The sequence below is a fragment of the Notothenia coriiceps genome, unplaced genomic scaffold, assembly GCF_000735185.1.
Source record: "Notothenia coriiceps isolate Sejong01 unplaced genomic scaffold, NC01 NC01_scaffold00005786, whole genome shotgun sequence".
In the NCBI taxonomy this organism is placed as follows: domain Eukaryota; kingdom Metazoa; phylum Chordata; class Actinopteri; order Perciformes; family Nototheniidae; genus Notothenia; species Notothenia coriiceps.
Window position 1 is genome coordinate 93642 of NW_011338487.1, and position 22079 is coordinate 115720.

Here is a 22079-nt window from a genome sequence, read left to right on the forward strand (position 1 = left end):
AAACTTGAGTCAAAGATTGCGCAACTCCACCTCCTCGGCCCGTGCCTCGGGCAATATGAGTATTGATATGGCTGGGTGGAGTGGCCTCATTTATGCTGACATATTCTTCATGTCTCAACCAAGTTTCAGTGAGACAGCATATATCAATATTAAAATCTGATATTAAATCATTTACCAATACTGCTTTAGATGCTAGAGATCTTATGTTTAAGAGACCACATTTAATCTTCCTGTTTTGTTGCACTGTAGTAGTTGTTACATTTACTTTTATTAAGTTATTATGTATTACACCTCTATTAGGTTTTACCTTAAATTTTCAGACACACACACCGTTAATATTGGGTATTTTATTGGGTTCGGGATTCCTATCCACACATTCCACATCCACACAAGCTCAGATTTTTTTTCTGCAAGTGCTCACATCAGGTTTTACACGCTCTCGCATTTTGCACCATATCTACCTTCATATGATCTTCTATGGCAGCCTTTCACTCGTTTGTGACAGGCAGTAGAGTAGAGTCTTTGTAGTAGAGTCTTAAGCCCCTGTCACACTGTCCCGAAATTGACACCCGATGGACACGGTAAAGGAAATGTTCAAATTTGGCTCTGATCGTAACAACATCAGGCCATTCGTGAGGGCATCTTAAGCCATCCTATGACCGCAGGTTTGAATTTCTCAGGCTCCGGCAGCAACTTTGTGAGCGGCAACTTCGTAAGGCACACGTGAGGGCATCTTGTCAAATCGTGAGGGCATCTTGTTATCATCGGTGCCATCGGGCATTCACCCTCAATCTGATCGGGGCGAATGCCCGATGGCACCGATGATAACAAGATGCTCTCACAATGGCCTTACGAAGGGCAAAATTGACACACAAATTCAACGCTAAAATTAACCTTCGCAAGGTCCTTCGACACATTTTTGGCATGCCAACGATTTTGCCACCGCTCACGAAGTTGCTGTCGGAGCCTGAGAAACTCCACCGGCGGTCATACGATGGAATTTCCCGATGTTGTTACGATCAGAGCTGTGTTTTGTGAAACTGGAAAGGATATAATATATTATTTTGAATGCGAGTTGACAGGAAGTTGCTATGGAAACAACATTACGGAGAAAACTTCATATCTTCTACATATAAAGACGGATAAAGTAAAGAACAAAGTCTGAAAATATCAGTGCAGTATCACAGTACTTTAACATAATTGTTTTTGTTACTTTCGTTGCAGTTGTATGTCTTAAATGTAATGTAAATGTTGCCTTTGTGTGTGGTTCGGGCCATCTTCGTGCGAAATTCACAATTCCATATTCGTGTGTCCATCGGGTGTACATTTCGGGACAGTGTGACGCCAGCCTTAAGAAATACACAATATTCAATGCTGCCCTTGTTTGTTAAGGAGGGCCATCCCATGTTTTCATATAAGATGCAATGGTGAGAAATGTATCATCTGCGATCAAGAACATCACACTGTGAAGTGGAGGGAGAAGCATTATGCAATTTCACAATAATCATGTGCAGACAGGGTTGTAGATTGGAAAATGGGCTTTTGGATAGCAGTAGAGAAACTTTATAATTTATTCTATGCAAAAATCGAATTTCAACTTTGGATATTATGTGTCATTTACGCTCGGGACGCTGGGGACATGTCCCCACCACTTTTTGAAATGGCCAATATTCTCCCCTCTTTTTTTAAAAAGTATAAGTTGTTAAGAACGTTCTGAAAAATTGTGTGCACAAAGAAATGTAATAATGAAACCCTTTGAGCAAGGGACATGTGCAAGAGAACATGAAAAATCTCGGTAACAGTTTGTCCGTTTACATAGGTATTTCTTGAAACCCAAGAGCTCCAATTCGGAGATGTGACACATTTAATGTTTGTAAACTTTGAATGGAAAATAGAAAAGCAAAAATTGCTCCCACTTTGCAGTAGAAAAGATAATAAAGCTACAAAAGAATTCCCCCTTTTCGTGGTTAAAAAAACATGTATGTCACAATCAAAAACATCAAATGTTTCTTGACACAGTTTTTTCTTGACCAAGTTTTCCGCCCTCTTTCTGTGAGCATGACAAACAGCAACTCTATTGAGTCAGGTCAAATTCAAGGAGCAAAGCTAGGTCTTCAGCAGAGGCTGCATATATCAAAATAGTAAGGCTTCTCTCCACCTCAGCAAATGAGCAGCAAATGTTCTTCTTCTTGTGGCGTTTGTTTTTAGACCTGCATTTGCCATTGAGGCTAGCTTGGCCAACGTGTCATTGTCCATGTTGACCAGACCACGGTATCCAGAGACCTGTCCTAAATGTTATGATTAGGCTGTAGCCCATTGTAAATCATGTCTACAGGTGTTGATACAAAAACATAGGCCTACAGTATGTTACTACTGTATTGCTCACGGGTGCGCAATACACTAGTTGGTTTTGTTAATTATGCAAAAATTGTGTCCCATCACTTCTTCTTTTTTAAGTGATGCCAGAGTATTTCAGAACATTCAACAGTTTTGATTTCAGAACCCTGTAAGGTTTGGATACTGGCTAGGGTGGTACATATCATATATGTCTTTATGTCTTTATTAGGATCCCCATTAGCACTAGCATGAGCATTGGCTATTCTTCGTGGGGTCCTCACACACTCAAAACATACATAAACATACATACAACAAAATTAAAACTAAATTAAAACAAAACAAAACAGCTCATCATTGCATGCAATTTACAGTGAAATGAAGTGAAAACTAAAATGGTCATCATCGCCATCCTAAGGCCAAACAAAAGTAAATACAAATAAGTTTACATCATGATACTGTATGCATACATAGCCACAGGCACAGTTCAAATGTACTTTATAATACTTAAATAATTTTTTAGCAACCTTTTGAAATGTACTTGAGAATGTTCCTGAATGATGTGAACCGGTAAAGAGTTCCAGCTAATCATTGCTCTGTACATGACTGTTTTCTGTCCCATATTTGATTTAGATTTGGGTAATACAAACCTTCATTCTATTGTATGTCTTGTTTGATAGTTATGTTGTGCTCATGTATATCATTAATAAAAGAGGACCCAAAATGGACCCTTAGAACCACTGGAAATTACTGCCTGAGTTTTTTTCTCTCATAATGTTGGTTGCTAGGATCATGTCGTAGACTGCTCTAGCTCTAATGTGTTTCTCCTTAAAACGTACCAATTCAGAATAACCTTTGCACTCCAGGCTGTTTGCTAATCAGGGAAATGTGAGATTGCTTGGTAGCTATTGAAGTCACTAGGATAGTGCAAGGACAGGCGTTCGGAGCTAGCAGTGTGAATGACAGTCACCTTTTCCCCCATATTCATATACAATCCGTATCATATGTATGTAAAAAAACAATACCGATGTGCGCATGCGCCTGTTCATTTGTCAACTGCAGGCGTTGCCTCTATGTAAATGCTAATGAAATGCCCCTTATCTCATTGCTACCGGTAATGTCCCCTTCGTGACCCTTATGTATAACCCACAGTTGCTGAACTTTTACCTTCCTTTGCTGTTTCACTGTCTGTGCTTTCCTCATCTGTAGGCAGGTGCTTGTCTGCTGGTACTGACAAGGTAATGGAGAGATTGGATGTGGGATGAATACTTAACAACTGGCTACGCCGGTAAACACATACGCAAGAGATGAGAAAGAAAAAAAAAAGAAAAAAGAGTGAGAATCAAAAAGGAAAGGGAAAAGCGTGGGAACGAAGACTTTTTGAGAGAAACATAAGATAGGAACAGCATCTCAGACAGCGAAATGGAGACTCTCTGAGGTTGACAGACAGGGAACACCACCAAGGACAATTTCAGCTTCAATAGCGAGAATCCCTTTGGGAAAACAGAGTTGTCGAGAGAGTGAGGTGGTTGATGCTTCTAATTGCTTATTTTCAGGTTTGCCGCTTAAGCATCTGGATTTCCATACAAAGTGACTGACAAGATCCAAAGCCAGGGGAAAGGAAACAAGGCAGGGCATTCTGTTGCTGTCTCGATTCTATGATTAAAGTGAAACTGTGAATAATTTATAAAATGTTATTAAAGCACCTGTCCAATGTGTCCGAGTAGGTCCCAGCCCTTTGCCTATAGGCTCAATAACAGTCAGCAGGTGTCATCCTATGAAAGAATGAGTCCTGTGAAATCAGTAACAGCTACTCTGCTGTCTGTGTTGCATGCTATTCACAATAAATACATAGTCAAAAAGAAATCAACAAGCTTGTACATCAATTCCTACAATCATTTTACAATAGCTTTGATTCTGTCAGCCTTTATCAAAATGTAATAAATGATGTGCTATTATCGCCAATTGCAATCCTCCCAAGGGCCACAGATTGCATCTCTTCTTCCTCTGAAGATTCCTGAATAAAACATTTTTTATCTAGCTCTGCTCTTTTCACATGATTGAATACAATTTGTCTTTCTAAAGAGGATTGGCAAATGTGAACAACTTATTCCCGCTTCAACCCTTCATCGTTCTTTATTTTCTTTAATACAGCGTCTAATGTGATATGTATATCTATTATATCTTTTTGCTTTATCTTACATAAAATCGTTGTCTAGTACCCAAGTAACATAAACTTCGCCCAAATTGAAATCTTTGTGGCAACTTAAATAATTTTCACAGCAGTGCATTTATATTCTATCCTATATTTAGGTTAATTAAAGCGGCCAACTGCTGTTTTATTCATTTTTTGCACTTCACAGTTTACTTGTGGGTCACTCACCACGAGCATTATGCAGTAGAAAATAGGACATTTTGACACCTGTAGCATACCCAGAACAGACTCATCAGAAACGACCTCAGGGTTGTCACTTATAGTGGTATAAAAGGCCATGAGTGTAACACTGAAAGCATAATACTGCCACATTGCCACCAGAAGCACCGCTGCAACATGGCACATCAACATATCATATATTTGTAAATGCCGTCTGCTGACATGAATTCAGGAGTCTTGTTTGGGTTACATAACTGTATTCCCCATATGGAAAGCCTCTCCAGCTACAGTATGGCTCACAAAGCAACGACTTCTTTAATATCTGATAGTGTTGGTTGCAGAGGTTTGGTTGTGTTTTACCACAACAATGAATTTCTCTTCCTCCAAATCGTGACAGCTAGCAGAGCTCTAGAGAGCATGTCCTATCACCTGACAAGAGCAGAAGTCATGGTTCAATAACTAGGATGTGCCAAGCCAGGAAGCAAGTTTCAATTTTTCTTTGCTATTATAGGGTTGCTGCCTTGGTGCATATCTGAGGGCACCAGTGTGTTTTGGACTGTAATTTGACTCGAGATGTGTTTCTGTTATCTGAATATGTGTTGCCAGTAAAAAGTTGACAGGAAATGTAAAAGATTCTCAAATTGATATGAACACTTGCATATTTTGTCACCACGGACATACAGTAGATCTTGAATTTTGAAGAAATTATGGACATTTGCTTAAAACTCCATTTGATCTTCTTACTTGGGATCAGAGTACTAGAGAGTCCTGTTGGCTGTAGTAAATCACATTCACCTTGTCTATCGGTGATAATTCACTTGTGATTTAATGAATGAAATATGAAGGTACTTTTATCCCCTCAATACCAAGCATGATTAACTCCTGAACCATAGGTCTGTTACCTAGAACTTACCTGAAACAAATGGCTGCTGCCTCGTTCGATATCCTGTAATATATAAAATACAAAAAAAATACTGTATGTGTAACCAAACGTATTCTTGAGATCCATCCAAGTGCATCATTCTGTTTACTTGCTTGAACAGCAAGCTGTGTCTCAGTCTGACCCATAAAGAAGATGAATACAAATAGATAGAAAGTGCTACCGGTACACAGGGTCTAGACCTTTGCCTTAAAAAAAACTAAAAGCTTAAGAGCTAAAGGCAGAGTTAGATAACACACCAGTTGTACAAAGGAATTTTTTTAATCATAAGTATTAAACTTTAGTTACCCAGCACATCAAAAATATGCCAATGATTCCACCTAAACACAATGCAAACATAAAAAGCGCTATATGTACATACACATCATACAAGACCTGCTTAAAAACCTAACTACTATCAATACCTTGCTACCATCAACGATGTTCTAGACAATGTGAATTCAAATAAGGTGATTGCAATGCATCAGATAGTCATGACAGACAAGTATAGGTGTACACACACCCAAAAAGGGACTGTGACCCATTTGGCTAAACCACCTCTGAACATGGTCAGAGTCGCATAGTGACAAAAGAAAAAAGCATAAATGCAATTGCTTTTTCAATCAATATTCAGCAACAAACGCATAGTGCTAGGGTTTTTCTGGGTATTAGTATTGGGCTCGTTAGCATAAGGGAAGAATATAATAGAAGCTTTAGCCCGGGGAGGGTGTGTGTGAAAGTGTACACATAGCGCAGGCCCTCTTAGTAGTCTTCAGCTAAGCCCTCTCAGACAGAACGATCAGATCTCCATATGAACACAGGAGACACATACTAAAACCAGGTGTAAATGTAATCAGCCTAACCATATAAAGACACAATCTAGACATGAGAGGCTTTGTAATGTAAGGAGTAAGCCCTGTGGATAACGCTGTGTTTGCCCTTTTACAAGCTTAAAATTCCAAAGGGAAGAGTGCATTCACACAAATAAGATGTCCTTTTTCCAAACTGTCCATTGGTAAATTCAACATGGATCTCCGACCACAAAGCAGCAATAACAGAGAATACCTAGTTTGTGAAACACAAAACAAAATATTACATTTTTATTGGGATAGTTTATTTGTAAGCTCAGTTTCTTTGCGTTTGTGTTTTTTTGTCTTGTTATGCTGTTCATATCCATATAATCATTTGGGGAAAACCTGGAGCTTAAGACAAAAGAGTCACCAAATTGAGCCATATTCCAGCTGATGCCACGGACCATGTTTATTTGAGCGCTAACCCAGCAATTACAATGTTTCGTCATACACAGGTTATTTATGTAATTTGAAAATATCTTGAATCCGCTGAATTGTTGCAGTAGTCAACTGCCCAGCAATGTGTTGAAGTGTTTAACCACTTTAAGGGTCTTGTTTTTCTCTAGGGTGAGCTCTTTTGCAGAGGGTTTGTTGTTGAGCATGTTGACCCCACTCGTGTAAATATTCTCTCTGTCACAGAGATTAGAAGTTTCTGCACTTGGTTGTTGACGGGCCCTAAACACTGTTTTAATATTCTCGCTTTGCCTGTGTGCAGTTATAAATGGTGCAATTTAACATTATTCACACAGTGTTCCTTGCACAGCAAGGTCACCATGCATGATCACACTGAATTCCCTTTATTCTCATCATTTTATTTACTTTTTATGTAACCTTCATTTAACCAGGAGAAGTCTCCTTACGATTACAAATATATTTTAAACTAGACTCCTGGCCAATAAGCCCAGTTAACAAATAAAAAACAAGAACAGAGAACATATCATGGTTACCATCGGAAACGTCATCAACTAAAGCATCTACAGTTACAGTTACCTGCTTCTCGGTCGGAAGGAGCACTATAAAACTGTTAACAGAGAAAACCTCCCTGAGTTGCAGCTCATGTTGCATCTGGTTTCAAACAAGTAGAGCAGCATAAGCCTTTTTCCCAGCTGAGCTCAGTATACACTTTTGGGACATTTACTAAACACAAGTCCTCGAAGCGAAGCCGATGAGTTCACTTCTTTTCCAACTAATATAAATCTGCAGTCCAGGTTAATAAACCCCATGAATAGCCTTGTAAAAAGTATATGCCAAATCTTTCTCAGGTCCTACTTTGATATACATTGATTCTGCATTTATTCGCTCACAACTGCTAATGGGTTTCAGGGAAACTAGGACGTGAGACACAAGTGGGTGTCCTTTTGACAACATTTATTCATATGCATGCATCATATATATTTTAAATGTATCAAAGACATAAAGAAAGCACTCTGCTCCAGGGTTGTGTTCTCTCTTTGACATTAAGGAGAGCTATTAGTAGGAATTGCATAGAGGGAGTAATTTCAGCACTGTAACAACCTGGGTATATGAAGATAAACGGTTTAGCAGTGACTGTCATTAATGAAGACAAGCTCATTTCAACTGAAATTATCCACGCCTCTCAAACATAGACTGTATACTCAAACCATGAAAGCTGCCTTTGTGTGTGTGTTTTATGTGTGTTTGGGGGTGTGTGTGGCTTTTTTTATACCAAATGTCCTGACTGAGGATGGAGAAGAATTCTAATATAACATTTTCCAAATCTGTGGATATTTTTTGCACATTTGCCATAATCACTGGGCATTGTATGGTTAGAGCTCAGGTTAAAGTTAGGTTTTTTTATTTTTTTTAAATGAACTCAAAGCATTCTAAAAATGACCTTCCGCAACAGCACCGCTTGTTATCGCTTACCACTGATATTTCTTTTATTTTCACCTAATGCATTGTTTCATACTACAACCACTTATGGAAAGCAAATATTTCAGCGTCTTTCTTCCACCATAAAAAAAAGCATACATAAAATAAACATTATTTTGGGATAAAGTAAAACAAGCAGTATACGTTTTCTTAAATTACAAATAATGGATTTAAGATCCCCTCTGGAATCCTTGTATTACTTTATGGCTATTGCATTATTGTCATTATTATATGAAATACAATTTGTTATTTTTTATAATATTTTGGATCTCCATTTTGCAATGTTTGTCTGGACTTGCATTGATATTCTGCAACAGGTCAGTTCAACCATTCTCTGCAGTACAGCTTTAATAAGAGCTGATAAACATGTGTCTTTAAATATTAAAATGTGTGTTTACATCGTACTGTCAGTCTTTCTGTGAGAAAAATATTCACACTTTAAACCGCTTTATAGTGCTTTTTCTGTTAGGATAGATAAGTGCTCTGTAAGTGCAGTTCATTTACATTTTTTAACCATATTTTATTTAAAAGATTACCTTTTTTTGACTTTGCTGGCACCAGAATGGCCCATGAAAATCCATCAATTTACATTTAACAGCTTCTACTTGGAGAAGAGAAAGTGCTTTGTAGACACACAGATGTACCACTGTCTGTAACAGACAAAACCCCCAGCAGATTGTCCTTGATTCTTCAGACCGACAAATATGCTGCTATTAATGAACATACTGGCAATCTCTCGGACTGGCCCGTGATTCAGGTAGCTCAGCTGTTTCTATTCGCCAAACCGACTACCACAAGAGCTTTGTGTTGCTCTGTTCCAGTTTATTGTTATATGGGGGCCAAATCTGGCCTCAATATATTTGAATCTTTTTTATTTTTCATAAAATTCACTTTTAGCTCTATTCATATTGCAGCTGCTTGTTCCGCCAAACTATTAAACATGCCAATAAAGCTTCAACAAGCCTGAAGCACAGGTCTAGCTGTCCAAGCATATTTAAATAATAAAAAAGCATATTTATGGGGTGTTCAACCAACTCTTAAAATGTGTTTCAGTAACATTAATTGAAGTTAAAGAAGGTATAACCTTGTAATACGCATTTGATTCCAAAGGGAATATAGATGAGCGGAACATTTTAATCTGTCGTTTATAAAACTCAAACACTAAAGTAAAAAAATAAACTACATTTGTTTTGAGAAATGGATGACTTATACCTGCTTATACCTCATTCACACCAACGGTGTTTCAGGGCCGGTTCGGAGCTGGAGCTTGAAAAGCACCGGGTTTTCCTCTTCACACCGCAGCGGAGCAGCCTCTTAGCTCCGGAATCCGGTTCATTTCGAGCGCCAAAAATGTTTCCGGCCAGAGCAAAAGCACCGCATACGTCACGCTTACGTCGAGGCGGGGGCGGGGGCGGGATCAACTCCTGAACAACAACAAAAAGCCGGCGTTCTTTCCAGTTTGTATACAACGATGAAGAAACTTGACAAGCAGCAGTGGTCCACTGAAGAGACCAGCTACCTACTGGGAATCTGGTCTTCCGAAGAGGTACAGAGGAAGCTGGAGCACAATCGGCCATTGTTGTTGTTGTCGGTGTCAGCTGTGAGGGGTTTCCGCGCGGTTTGGCTTTATGAAGCAGGCACGCAAACGGTTACGTCATGACGCAAACGATGATGCAATGACGCAGTGTGAAAAGAGCCGGAGCTAAACAGAAGAACCGGTTCTGAACCTGAAAAGCTCAAGCACGGAGCTTGAACCGGAGTTGCGTTGGTGTGAATGAGGTATTATAATGGTTTAATGAAATTAATGTAATAATACTTAAATTCCTTAACAGTAGGCTCTCACTGTTAGAACGGCCAATACACATCTATTTCAAGTCTTCGTTTCGGGCTCATCTATTTTCTCCATCTTGTCCAAATCTTTACGCTGTTGAAGTGGGCCTCCTTGGTACGTTTTTCATTACACTATGCTCACTGCAAGACCACAGTTGGATTTGAAACCCTGCCAGTAACAAGGACATCTTAATCCTACCAACTGCTTGGCTCCGATGGATGACAACAGGCTCTCCAAGCAGCTGTCTGCACAGAATCTCTCCACCACAGCGACTTAAAAGTCAACTCACACTCTCTGGTACGTGATGTGTTGCTGAAGGGCACAGATACACGACCAAGGGCTCCAATCTGTGGTCAAGGATAGGATATGCCACTTGTAGTTGCTGCTGATTTCCAAGTGAGGCTGAAATGGAGAGTTTTTGCCAGTTCGTATAGCAGACATCATAAAATATTTTGTACTGGTCACTGTGTGATAGTCATGGTGGGAAACAAATGTGCTTTTCTTTACCCGCTAGTCATTCACTCTGCTGTCGACATATGTGATGCATAACACTTGTGATGTATGCTCTTACAACTGATATTCATGTAATGGCCATGAAATGCCAATAAAGACAATAAACCGCACTCTCATGAGTAAAACATGAGATATTTTATTGTCAGCAGCAGGGTGAATACCATTATATAATAGCCTTTAAATGTAACCCCTTAAAAGTGATTGAGGGGCAAGGCATTATATCTATGAAAATTGCTGTGTCAGCAGGAAAGCTTAAATGAGTGAATGCAGGTTTATGCTGATAGGGCAGCAGCTGTACTGTAGCTGTAGTTTGCGTATTTGTCACTGAGAACAATTTAGTTCAAAGAGAGAAAAGGAGTGAAACAACTGCTGACTAACAGTTACACAGCTCCCTCGTCACATTGACCTGGGAAACCTGATTAAGCAGTTAAAGAGCTTAGAGATTGTGTTGGTGGAGCCGGGTGCATCGCCCAGAGACATGTTGGAAGGAGGAGATAAATGAAACACATTATTAAAACAATTACTCTGACACAAAGTGGAAAGGAAAGAGGATAAAACAATTCAGGAAGAGGGACTTGGTTTTCTTCAGCAGGCTGCTTCTGAATAGGCTCCTTGAAAATATGTAATAGCACATGATTCAACCTAATTAGCTGAATGTGTGTTTCCGAATGGCTACATGGAGAGGCTTATCAATAACTCTGCAGAAGACGAAGCCTGTTGATGAGCACTGATTACACAGACAGCTGCTTCTCAGACCGGGTGGAACATTTATTAACAGCTGCTTGGTACCTTATGGTGACATGATGTATCAGAGTGTGTGAGGGTTGTGTTAGAGAAGTTTTGTTGAAAACTTTTCTTCTGCACAAGAACCCTGTTTACCTTATTTTACACTGTAGCGTGCAATACAAACAATCCCAGAAACTTAAAAACTGTAAAGCAACAAGCAGCATACAAGACAACAATCTACTGAATGATAGAAAAGCACAACTTTTCACTTTTGACATTGTGGTCCTCTGAATGTAATTTCATACAGTGGACTGCTGGGATCAGAGTGCAGCCATTGTATGGATTGAAGTATGATGCCTGTGTCTGATTCTGCCCACATAGTGTGAAGAGAGGAAATGGCCAAGTAACGCTCAGCATCTGCTCTGATTTTGTCGTGTAAAAGGATGAAGAAAGGCAAGCAAGATAGTGAGGGGGGATGCACAATATTCTGAATATTTTAGGACGTTGAAGAAATGTCATGCTTGGGCACTGAAATGGTATATCAGGACGTGTGAATGTATCTTTCATGATGCTTGATTTGAATTTGCCAGAATTGTGTCTCAGTAATATAAGTTCAATAAAATATGCATTTAATAATATGCAAAGTCTTTTGAAATCATGGAAACCTAAAATGCTACAATATATAAATCGTAGCAGTATGAGTCTGCTTTTCCCCTTTGTTTGAGAAGAGTCTTTTGTCTCAAATGTTATAGCTCTCTTTCAACAAGCGCTTTTTAGCTCACATGTTCTCAGATGGTTCAAGGCAAAAGGTAGACACTCAGAGTTGAAATCTTTTCTTTTCTTATTTCTACCTTAAGGGTTTATTCTTATCCATTTCCTTTCTCTCATATGTCCCTGAGTTTGTTGTCTTGACAACATGCTTTCTTACTTACCTGACTTTTGCATTTGTCAAAGTTCTTTCTGCTGAGAGCCATGCAGTTGAGAGGAGATACATTCATTTTCTTTCCTGACTGATGATGTATCTGTGTACGTGGAAGTAATCTGAGGGACTGATTCTATTTCTGAGGACATACCGTAAGAAACGTGTTCAAGCAGTCCGTGGACTTCATAAAGTGGATCAATTCATTTCCTGGTGAGTGATGTCAACGCATGTGCGTTTCGTGGTATCGTAAATTATCCTTCATTAGCTGGTATATTGTCAATATTAAAAACTAAATTGTCCATATATTCAGTGTTTTCTGGGAATGATGTACATATGAGGATCTGCATTCTATATACCAAGCCAGATAACATACGAGAGCATAATGAACATTAAAGGCATTAAAATAGGTCCTGTGTACAGAAAAAGAAACATGATGGAACCGTCTGGATTCTTCAAGCTAAATGGTTTCCTCTTTGCACTTGCCAAATCAGCCTACTCACTATGACACACAAATTATCTCAATTTGTGCTGGAATGTGCACTTTTACCCTGTAGCTACAGAGTCAGTGAACTCTGTAATAATTTACAACTGAAACAACTCGAGAACATTTTCACAGACACTGACAGTGTTGTAAAACTAATGCAAATTGGAAATGTAAGACTCTGATTAAACTTCTAATCGTCACTGATGTACACAACACCAAACACACAGTGAAATGTAAACTCTGTATTAAACACATCCTAGTATTAAGGGCAGTGGGCAGCTACTATATAGTGAACAAGGAAAAGTGTTGGGAGTGCCCGAGCAGTAAACTGATTAAGGAAGATTTTAAAATGTATGATTTAAGTGGGGATACTGTCAAGATTATTTAGACTGTGTGCTGAGTAAGGTATACATCATAGGGAAACATCCTATTTGAGTCTGGTAGACCTGAGAAAGGAACATGGGAAATGAATAGCTCTCTGACTCTGAGTGCTCTCTCTGAACTCCACTGGGCCTGAACATCAGTTGATGCTATAAAAAGTAATTGAGTTGTGAATGTTTCAGAGTATTCTTTTTTTTCAGATTTTGTTCTAGTTCTTAAGGTGTGCAAGCATTTTCACCAATAACTGAAGCCAAACATTCACACAGAGAACAAAGTATGACAACTATCCTATTTCAAGGTTCCCTTGTTTTCCCGGAGAGCTCTCAACCACATATTATGTTCTTCATCAACAGCAAATATGTTCAGTTGGCATGGAGATGGCTGAGTTTTTGCCCAGAAGAAACACAAAAATACAAATGGTATAGTAAATAATACTTACTGTTTTTCTTATGTTTGGCTGAGAAATGATTCTGATGCAGACAATATAAATAACCTTGTCCTCATCTCTAATTACCTTTTTAAAACTTTATTTGCACTTTTATGCAAAACTGCAGCCCTTTCCTAATACTCCTTGTTTTGGTCATAGATAGATTGCCTCTTGGGCAGTTTTATGTTTACAGTTTAGACTCCCATAACAAATTGATACACAACATGAACACAGTCATTGGCGCCAAGTTAAGGTTAAACGTTTTGGGTGCAAGATTAATGACAGGCGATGGCGATGGGAAATATGAAAGTAGATTTTTAATGTAACCTCTGAAAGGTTGACATTTCCTGCAATAAAAAGCCTCCAATCAAGCCCATTTAAGCTGACAAACCATGTGATTTTATCACTTGAGTATTAATTGCCAACCAACATACATTTGCAATAATTTACTGGCTAAAAGTTTTTTAGCATCATTCCTGACTTCTTCTACCAGGAGAGGAAAGTGTTTTGTTTCCAAATAAAGGTCATTCAAACTAACTACCCAGGCTAAACAACAAAAATTGAGAATTCAAAACAAACATATTGTGAATAAAAATCATTCTGTTTTTAGTATCAACCACCCTGTTAAAAAATCTTTATTTTCCCATTTAGCTTCAAATTAGTATTGTTAGTTTATGCTATCAAATATTTGAATAAATGGTAAGATAGGCCTTATACAGAACATAATTTATTTACAACCAGCAGTAGGATAGTATTTTAGCTTTTGAAATAAAAGGTTATACACCAGCCCAAATCAACTGTACTAACCGCGCATACAGGAATGAGTTTTTTTTTTTTAACTGAACCAAACTGGTTTGATGGCACCCTTACTCTTTTGCTCTACGTTATCAGTCTCTTTGCCTGGTCTTCTACCTCTATCACTCTTCTCTCTCTCTCTTTTATTCCTGCTGTTAGCTCATTTAAATGTCACACTTTCATTTTAAGTTGGATTATTTTTCTCTGCCAAAGGGGGTAAGAGAGAGAAGAGGAGGAAGATGGATACGCGCATAAAGGAGAAGGTGAGGCAGAACATAGCGCCTGCAAATGTAAGAGTTCACACTCATATTTCAGAAAGGAGAAGGAACGATTTGTAAATGTGAGAAGAAGGCAGGTTTCAGGTGAGAAACCTTGCCGTCTTGCCTTATCTCAATTTCAAAGCTAAACCTGACAAACGCAGCAAATTATTCAAACATATCAATGACTCATTTTGATAGCTTTAATGTATGTTTGACAGCATGGCCGAAGCACAGTGAAAGCTGCAGGTAGAATAGGGGTTATTTTACTTTTCTAAACATACAGTATCCCTATATTTAGTTGTGTGGCTCAGTTCTGGCGCTGTGGAGGAGCCATTAATAAAGGCACTGAATCCCTGCATCTCTTCGTGACTATGCATGTGTAGGTTTTTCTGGAGTGTATGTGACAAAATAACAAAAGATTGAAAAGGTGGACTTTCCCATCTCTTATATTAACATAAAACTGTATTTATCCCTGTGGGGAATTTGGGTTATTTTAGCAGCAACAAAATGCAATACTATACATAATAGTACTAGAAATACAACAAAACATCTACACGGTTGCGGATGATGTTTCAATTTAGTTAAGGGTTGGGTGTAGGGAGCACTCTTTCACAAAGCACCAAATTGAGAAATGCATGAGTCCTTGGGCATTATATGTAAGGCAGCGACTGCCACTGGCCTATATTTAAATGTGAGCATACTCAAACGTCTTATTTAAAGGTGCAGTTCAACATTTTGGGAAATATGTAGGCCTATATTTTTTTTTTTAAGTTAGATGACATTATTGAAAATCCACCAGTATGTGCATTGGAGCTGCATTAATTAGGCAGAATCCCTTATATGGTGTCGATCACTTGCCTTTACAAACTTAAATGATGCACTTACCATTTCCCCAGCAATAATAATGTATTTCAGTCTGCCTGCACTTTTCTTTTTTGTCCAACAGAGGATAGATACAAATCCAAAGTTTACAAGCCACCGTCGATAGACTGTTGATTAAACCTGCATTCATACATCGCTCTCTGCGAAACACACTGCGATACACACACAACAGACCCAGAGAACATTATTATTTAAAGCCATGTTTTATGACCTTCTAAAATGAAGGTCCAGTATTTGCTCTCTTTTCAATTCTGGATGAAAAGACTAAGAGAAATATATCTATTTAGCTTTTATTAATGACCCTCTGTGCTTTCAAATTCACCCACCTTCCTTCAAAGTGCATGCAGAAGAGAAATACTTCAGAAGAGTCAAAACTGGGGTCAACATTAAAGGTGGGCTAGGTAATTTTGGAGAAACCAGGGCTGCAGTCGAATAGTCCAAAAATCAGCTCCTAAATTCTAACCCTATCGTCTATTCCTTGACCTCTGAGTGAAACGTCAAGGGGTTAAGGGATAGTGGATAGGAGAATTCAAAAGGATTTAGGAGAAGAGACTGCGGTACTTTAGAGAATCCGACTGCACTTTCACTATACGACGTGTTTATGATGCGCCAGCGGACGTCATAAATGTGCGTCTGCTGCTGTGGGGAAACTATGGAAACTACAGTTTTCTATACAGCAGACTACAACATGGATGTTTAATAAGAACGAGGGACTCATCTAGAGACTCTGCACCGTGCTCTGATGCTGTTGTTTTATGCTTTATGAACGTGGACAACAGAGAAACATATTCTTCATGACCAAAGTTGGAATTGAAATAAAAAAGGAAAGTGAAATGTATGCTCGTCACCCTCTCCCTCCGGTCCACATTAATACAAATGATCCCAATACGTATGATTGTATGAAAAGTATCTTAAAATAAATACAAATGTATTTATTATAAACGTTAGTCCTTAACACCTATCACTGTGTATATCACCATTCAAACATCTTTTAACAGTTGAACAACCCCCACACAGCTCAGTGAAGACTGTGAAATGTTGACTTTATTTCATGATATCATTTCTCATAATCGTTTGTTTCCGTGAACGGCCGACTGTTGTGTGACGGTAAATGCTGCGGCTGCAAGGCATAGTGGGGCAGCATTTTCTCCTCTCTTTTCGGTGAGGGAGGTCCAGTGGTTCCTAAACTAAAGGAGGTTATAAAGGAAGTTTGAGAATTTGAACGGCACTTATCATGGCTGCCACTGAGGGACTTCCGGGTCATTTCACTCGGTTAGGAAGGTTTCTAAGCTAAATGGACTATTTGAGTGCACTAGAATTTGAAAATACACAGCCGGAACAAATGTGCCACTTCCTTACAGAGCCCCTCCTCCAACACACACGAACGCGCACATGACCAATGACGGCACGAGATAAGTTTGTGCACTGATGGAAGGCTGACAGGCAGGTAGGCCATCCAGTTATTTTAGCCGGGCCGGCTAATATTATTGGTCGTGCTTTTTACAGTACTACGGCTTCCACAGATGACATTTTTTTATGGATTTTTTGTCAACGCATTTAAGATATTCATTGCTATCGGGATGTTAAGAGCATTTCATGGAATATAACAAAAAGTGTATCTCGAGCCGGTTTCTCAAACTTACCTACCCCACCTTTAAGCGCAAAAAAAGTCAATAATTTGACCTAAATAATTAAAGTGTTTTTTTGTACTAATATTTCATGAGTTTTGACTTCTTCTATCATTTATTGTCGGTCTATAGGAAAACAGTCACTTAATGTTACCAGAAACATGTTTGATAAGAGCAGTTCAAGTCAAGCCAAAGCAAAGTTAAACAATTAACTGAAAGAGGTTAAAAGCTCTCTTAAGGTTTTTCATAACCAGCGACCCCATTCACATTACCCATAATCATTTCTTCCACTATTAAAAACAGATTAATTGGCACAACTTCAAACATGTTTAGCCAATCTTAGAACAAATTAAAGAATACATATACTAAAAATAACATTCTCAAGGTGGTTAACAATGTATCTTAATTGTTTAGCATGCACACAAACAGAAAAATGAAAGACAACAACTTGTGGTTTGGATAAATGGTTGTGCTTTTGGTTTGGTAAACAGCTGAGGGCACTGATAGTCCCAGTTAAAGAGGAAGATGGTGTACCTTCTTAAAGACCCAGAGCTTATGCTCACTAATCACATTTGCCTTCATCGGAGATGCTGCCAAGATATGAATTGCTCCAAAACAAACCCTTTTTGTTTTCACATTAGAAAAGGCATTTTTTTCTGTGGTTTTTAGTTAAATGCTTAATGACATAAGAATTACATGTGAATTCTTGTCCAGAATGGCATGAGTAGATCTTTCTGAAATAGAGACAGTAACAGATGTCAGTCCTCCTCTCACTTCCTGTTGTGGTATGTGTGTGTGTCTCTAAGCACTAAAGTTGCCTGCTGCCTCTCCCCGGCTCCTGATGGCTCTCAGCCTGGCATGCCTGGGTAAGCAGTAGATTGCCTTGCTGCATGTCTGTGTCCCCAAGCATGTGTGTGCGTGCATGAGAGAACGTGTCTGAAAAGTAAAATTGAGCAATACCATCACAAGATGCTGAGTGAATATCCCCTTCCATGTCTCTATTCCTCTTCCTTTCTGCCTGTTTACTTGTCTGTGTATCTGCCTATGCATTTCAGAGTTTGCTCCCCTCTCTGTTTGTTTGTGTGTCTGCCCACACAGAGGCCTGTGTATTTGCAAGCCTCTGATCCTGTCTGCCAAACCTCATCTGCCTGTCTCACTGTTCACACATTCGACATTCCTGTCTCTCTTCTCTCCCTTGGTTCGACTCCCTGTCTTTCTTCTTAAGCATCATTTGCAAATCAAAATACAATAAGGCTGATGCTAGTCTACCTGTTTACGTGTCTTTTACCTTCAAGTCTGTCTATTCTTTCGCGTGTCTGTTTTTTTTACTGATGAAGAATTCTAAGGCTCTTGATCATGTGTCTTAAATGTAAAACTACACATTTCCGAATGTTTTCTGCCACTTACATGTGTTTCTGTCAGCTTCTGCCCTTTATGTTCTATTTTCCGCTATGGCGCTTGTAACTGTCTTCCTCTCAGTTTTTTCTGTCAGTCTGCATACTTGTCGGCATTTAACTTTATTTATCCTGGTTATCCTATTAATGAATTGTCATTGTAGGCACAGCTTGATTTTAAGTGTCTTCCCTGTGTCAATTCATCAGTAACCATTTTTTTGTTTTATCTTCTTCCCATTTCCTGTCTTTCATCTGGGTCTCTTCGCTCAGCTGTTTGAAATATCCTGCTTCCTTATAAGTCAGGATCCTTTTCTCAGTATGACAGCAGAAGGGGGAGGGAAGGACAAAGGTGGAGGAGAGCAGCTGCTAATCACCTGGCATGGGAGGGAAAGATGATAGGATACAGGAGCAGAGAAAAGCAGCTTCTAAACTTGGGAAGTTTCACCTGAGTTGTACAGGGAGGAAAGGATTGGGAAGAGAGAGGGAGGGCCAGGGAGGAAAGAGAGACAGAAAAGGGAGACTAAGTGGATTAGAATACAGACATAAGGGAAGAGTGGAAGAGAGAAACATCAAAGCTTTTGAGGGGAAAATAGTGTTGAGCACTGGAGAGAGAGAGAGTAAAAGAGATGCAGACTAAAAAATAACTCTTGAGTACTATAACTTATCAGAAAGCTGACAGCAGGCTTAAGTTAGCTGTCTGACAGCCCTATATAGAGATCTATACCAACTATAGGTCCCTATATTATAAAACAGTTAGGAAGCATCCTGCATTCATTTGGGCACTTAACAAAGGTTTCATCATTAACTCAGAAACCATTTTTTGCACAACAGTTCATGTGCGTGTCATGAATCACATTCTGCGATTATTTTTAAGCACACTGGAACAATTTTATATAATGCTTTGAATGCGCTGTATTAGTCATTGCCAAAGACAGGAGTTAAAGAAGAGGATTTGGCATAACAATCACTTCCACACAATAGACCACAAGGGTGAGGATTGACTAATGTGGACACGAGTTCTCCTACAAGACTGTAATATTTTGGCAATGCCACCTAAAAGTTTCTTTGAGAAGCGACTTGGCCTACATTTGCATAAACATATTTCCTGGAAACTCTAAGCTTTTCAGCAAAAATGAAGAAGTTGCACCAAACCTCTTTTGCCATAATCTGTGCAACAAATCCTTTTCCAGGTGTACATCATATCTGTAGAACTAAGAAGGACTTCCACTTGTGGATTTTTCACCCCTAAGCTGACAGAAATGTATACATTTGTCAAGGTGGATGATATAGTGAGTTTTCCTTATGCCCCCCTGCAGCTTCAACTGTATTTCAGCATTATGTCACATGTGTCCCTTAAGCTTTATGATTATTCTATATGTAAAACAGTGATCTCAATTCACCCGGTTTCATTCAATCTATCATATTTGAGACTTTGTTTTCTCATTTTATTATGATTAAGATGATTTTCCATCTAAATCAGAGAGAAAAAAGGATTGACAAAACAAAGCAACGTTAACAAGACTTTCATTTAAATTAACTCAAATCACAAAATGAGCTCGTGACACACACACACACACACACACACACACACACACACACACACACACACACACACACACACACAATCAAAGGTAATATCAACTGGCAGAAACAATAGTAAAACGCTATTCAAAAAACAAATTAGCAGGTCTCCCTTGAAAAAGAGATCAATGATCTCAATGGGATACACCTGGGTAAATAAAGATTTGAAATTAAAAAATGTTTTTAAAAACACCCACCCTGATAAAAAGAACAAGGTCTGATTCTAATTAGGGAGCCCATAATCAGCAATACAATCAGACAGCCATCAGAAAAATAAATGTCCAACACGACATAAACTCAATTACTACAGGGCTGATTGTCCTTTAACAATAACCATAACCATAAGGAGGTATAAGTGAGTGTTTAGGACAAAAGCGTGACAGACCTTAAGCATTATTTACATTTAAAAGGCTGTTACAATGTCATCAATTGTCCCTGCTTAATCAATATTAAACCGAACAAAAAATAAATATCTTGAAAGTTAAGACATGAAACTTCATTGAATATTAATGTGCAGTATGTTGACAAGTTAACATTGAGACTTTATTTAAGTTACCCAAACAACCATACCCTGCCGTCATGAACACACCTCTGTCTTTGTTGCCAGTCCAGCCCTGCTCACAGCACTCCTTTATCGTGCTGGAGGTCAAAATGAAGTTAGGTTTGGGGTTTTAGGAGCCAATTTTGCTCAGTCGTTCTCTCTCAATGTCTCACATGTCTCACTATGATGTGAAGAGGGGGACCTTATGTAATACCTTATGTCTACTCTCTTTATAGCTCCGCTAGAGCATGGACTGTTTCCCCATTGCATTCTGAACAGAAGGTCTATTGGTTGTATGGGTCCCATGCCAAAGTATGAAGCACGGAGAGTAGCCTGTGACTCCATTAGCTGGGCAATTATAGGAATCCATGACCTTGGGTTGGATATGCTGATGCTTCAAATCCCATTCTGCTCATTAAGGAGTGTTCTTAACATAAAGAGAACATGTCTATTAGATCCCTTTCTTTACCCAATCCCCTCAGAGCGATGTGGGCTGTTTGGAAACCAGGAGATGCATAAGGGTGCTTTAAGTCCCATCATGGGTTATGGTGCAGCACAAAGCGAAGTAAACCAACTTTTACTCGCTTCACATGTCTGTCTGTTTGCCTGATTTGTTTTAGACACTTTAATCTCTTTGAATTTCTGTGCCAAAAGAAACAGTCCCCAATCAACGTTAATGGCCTTTCTATACCCAAGTGACCCATTTAATTTATTCAGCTCATTTAGCTTCCCTCTTCTGGAAGCACAGGCTGCTATTTGGTTGGGTTCTTCCAGTGCGTTGGCCCATCTGTACTAATCACTGTGTGCTGGCCTAACTTATTTGACTATTGCTTTGTCACTCTAATCAATCATTTGTCTGCAGCGGGTCTCTTTTCATTCTGATGTGAATTATTTTGCAGGTCACAAGATTTTTCTGCCTGCAAATAATTGTGAGCATATCTTGTGTTGTGGTATGTTCCTGGTGTGCATTGAATAAAACTGATTTCAGGAACCGAGATTGTTTCGTCTATAGCGCTGACTGTATCTTTACATATTTTTAAATGTAGGATGACTAAGTAAGCCTTTGCTTTTGTTCAAGATTGTCAAATATCTTGACAAATTAGTTTGTGATGCTTGTCAGTTCTTTTTTTTTTGTCCCTTATTGTTTTCTCAAAGGCTCAGTCAGCCTGAATTTGTTTTTCCTTTCAAACCCTTATCAAAACAGTGATGGCCTCTGACTATCCTTTCAGAGTCCACACTTATCTGTTGCATCAGATACGTTTCCAAGAGCTTTTCACACCGTCTTTCAACTATACGAGCAAAGATATTGAGCTACCTCAGAAATGTGACTTCAGGCACATGCT